The 3,427-nt window shown below is 39.7% G+C and overlaps 1 long non-coding RNA gene across 1 annotated transcript; it reads right to left on the bottom strand.

The window, feature by feature from the left end:
* Positions 1 to 332: 332 nt before the first annotated feature.
* Positions 333 to 3,189, bottom strand: LOC145723282 (uncharacterized). The gene is made up of 3 exons (XR_014148210.1): positions 3,170 to 3,189; positions 2,600 to 2,693; positions 333 to 653 (listed from the first exon to the last, which is right to left on the bottom strand). It is a non-coding gene; the product is annotated as an uncharacterized LOC145723282 (long non-coding RNA).
* Positions 3,190 to 3,427: the final 238 nt, after the last annotated feature.

Here is a 3,427-nt window from a genome sequence, read left to right as displayed (position 1 = left end):
TTCTTACCATGGCATGAATACAGCGTTAACCACAAACTCCACACATTCCTTTTACTGAGACAACTGTACATGTTTTCCAAATGAAAAAAAAAAAGTTAGATGCAAGATGTAGAAGTCATCAGCAATTTTTTAAGGTCCCAAAGATTCCCTAGAGAAATTAACATTTGCAAAATCACTTTGAACTCTAGAGTTCAACAGCTCTGTGAAAGTTCCATACAATGAAAAGTTCCATTCCCATAAAATCATAAATACCTTTGTGGGCTCATTTCATATCAGAATGCAATAAGGTTAATAAATGTCTCTGTGAAGTTTGAGTGTAATAAAGTTCAGCTATAAAACATTTAATATGTAACAGACTTCTAGACCAGTTGGAGCACTGACCGTGTTTAACGGGACTCCCTTTAGAGCATACTTCATCAGCAGCAAAAAGAAGTATAAAATAGAGCAAGAAAAATCTATAAATACCTGCAATGCAACCGTCGAAGGCTTTTTTACTCTTATTACAAGTCAGCTGAGCCAAGCTGACATTCATGATCACTCCACCCAAAGTACGTTCATAGAAAGCTCTGTAACTCTGTCCCCAAAGAGCATGTAAATTCTACTTATCTGGATATGTCATTCAGCAGGTGATAGATATTCTCCAGCAGCTTTTCCTACAAAATAATAATAACTTTTATCATCCTTTATTAAACTTATTCATTAGTTGTCTCTCCCCTCACTAGAATGTAAGCCTCCTGAGGGCAGAGATTTCATTTCACCCACTCACTGCTGTGTTCTCATGGGCTAGAATTATTTAACACCTAGTTGATGCTCAATAAACACCTTTGTTGACTTCAGTATGGATGGATGGATGGATGGATGGATGGATTGGATAGATGACAGAGATAGAAAATTATGGATAAATGATGGAAAGGAAGACTAGGGAAACCTATATTGTAGTTAACCCATTTTAAAACACAACATGCAGTCACATGGCTCTGTTTCTTCAGGTTCCCCAATGTGTGATGTCCTGACTCCCTAAAAAAGAACCTGTCCTTAAACATACAGTGACAATTTTTGCTACTCTCTGCAGCTGCCACAGCCCTCAAAAGTATCAATCATGTTCTCCTCAATGTTTCAAATGCATTTTAAACTTATCTCTATAAAATCTTTTGAATATGTCTCCTCCCTCCCCATTTGCCTCTGTAAAAGTGTGTTTCCTATAGACATGGCCTGGCAGAGTTATATGAAGTACAATAATTGATTGTCTAAGGTGCCCAGGATGTATCAGTGAGTAAAACAGACAAAGATCCCTAACCTCATTAGAATTGTATTCTTTTTTTTAAGATTTATTTATTTGAGAGAGAGTACGTGTGAGTGAGTGGGGGAGGGGCAGAGAGAATGAGAGAGAGAGAGAATCCCAAGCAAACTCCACACTGAGCACAGAGCCTGACACGGACTCAGTCTCATGGCCCTGAGATCCTGTCCTGAGCCAAAATCAAGAGTCAGGATGCTTAACCGACTGAGTCACCTGGTGCCCCAGAATTATATTCTAATAAATGTGTATTAAATATTTGTTGCAAAACATGGACTTTCTTCAGTGATATCTGACTCTGCCTTCTCATCCACAAACCTCAATATTTTACTTTCTGTATCAGATGACCTGAAAACGGCAGTTGCTTATTGAGTGGACAAGGAAAAAGACAAGTCTTCCTTTTCAGGGGTTTCTGCTGATAAGTGCTATTTTGGAGGTTTGATTGAGAAATCCAACTTTTAGTTGACCAAAAATGAAAGAAAGGGAGGTGGAAAAATCAAAGATTTCCTTAGGAATAGGGTGAGGTCAACAAAAGGCACCCATGACATCCAGGACCACAATAGAAGATTGAAGCAGAAGACATTGAGCAGCTCATCATTCCAGTACCATCTCTCTACCTATAGGAATCAAGCATTATGGCTGGTCCCATGGCAGCCATGGAAACTGGCCCAAGAATTTGCTATGCCATGTATGTATGAAGCTTGGGAAATTCACTCCCAAGTAATGGCAACTAGTGGTTAAATCCACGATCATCACATGGACAGTTTGGTGTGGAGTCTTTTTTATCAAGAAAAAAGCACTGAGGGAAAAAGTCTTCTGGACTGAAATATTTGAAGGAACTCAAAATTATCTAAGGTGTTAGGAAATCTAATCTCTTCTGCAAAGCGTCTACACATAATGGCTTGCTCTTTTCATCACTGACACCTCCTTGCCTTGCCAGTACATTGTCAATATTGAATCTCAAATCAGAACAGGTCATGTATCAAGCAAAAGTGCACTCAGAGAAGAGAAATGAGGAAGTTTGAAATCAGAACTGCCCACAAAATACAGGTTTATAGGCACCATGTCAATGAAAGAATAACCCAATCTGATTATAGGTTTCTGTGGGGAATATGTATGACAAAATTAATGCTTTTCCCAGAATCTATCTACATATCCATTAAAAAGACAATGTACTCATTTCCAAATATTCAAACAGATATAAACTAAATAAAAATAGTAGAATTTTAGGACTAGCAGAGGTATTAGGTCACCTTGTCCATCCTTCCAGCTGGAGCTTGCATCTTCCTCTGAGTGACTACTCACCTTCTCCTTGAACATCTTCAGAGAAGACTACTCTGTTCATTTGTCTTCACACATCCTCAGACATCCCCAAGGACATTTCAAGTTATTGAGATATCTGATCAAAAGAAAGAAAGAAGGAAAAAGAAAGGAATTATAAAAACCTGATTTCCAAATCTTTCTTCCCAGGAGAAACATGCAGTGAAACTGAAGGTAAACCTCATTGATAAGGTAGGGCTGTACAAGAAGCTAGATTAAGATGTGCCAGCATAGTGTGTACCACTATGCCTCAGAATCCCAAAGATTCATTAGGGGTTAATTCAATCTGTGTAATGTTCTTGGAGGAGGAAAGAGCTTTCCACCTATTTTTCAAGCTATTTACCTTTATGTCCCCTGGAACCTTTTAAATAACATTGCTTGAAAATCCAGTCTGTAAGCTGCCCTTGGCTCTAAGAATCGTTAAAGAATTTATAAGCTGTTTTCTCTCCTATCCCAGGAGCTACTGCCAGGGGAAGCAAAATCCAGACATTTGCAACTCAACACCAGTGAGTGCCTGGCTAATCTGATCAATGAGGAGGCAGCAGTCACAGTCACCTCTGACACAGGGCATCTGACAGGTATAGATATTCTGTTCTTGCTAATGCTGCTTCAGGGCACTCACCCAGCCCTTTTCCACCATGGTGGAGCTCTGAGCTTTAGAGACTTCCAGGCCCAGGTACCAATCTAGACAAAGCCGACTATTGTCTGCCAGGGCCTCTCTGGAAACCTCAGGAGTACAGACTGTCTTGGGAGGCTTCTGATATTTCCTGCTGGTGACGTCCAAGTGATGATGGCAATGGCGTGCAATGTCCA

Source organism: Leptonychotes weddellii, chromosome 9, assembly GCF_054177405.1.
Source record: "Leptonychotes weddellii isolate Sample4059 chromosome 9, ASM5417740v2, whole genome shotgun sequence".
NCBI lineage: Eukaryota > Metazoa > Chordata > Mammalia > Carnivora > Phocidae > Leptonychotes > Leptonychotes weddellii.
This window is presented reverse-complemented; position numbering and strand designations above follow the sequence as displayed.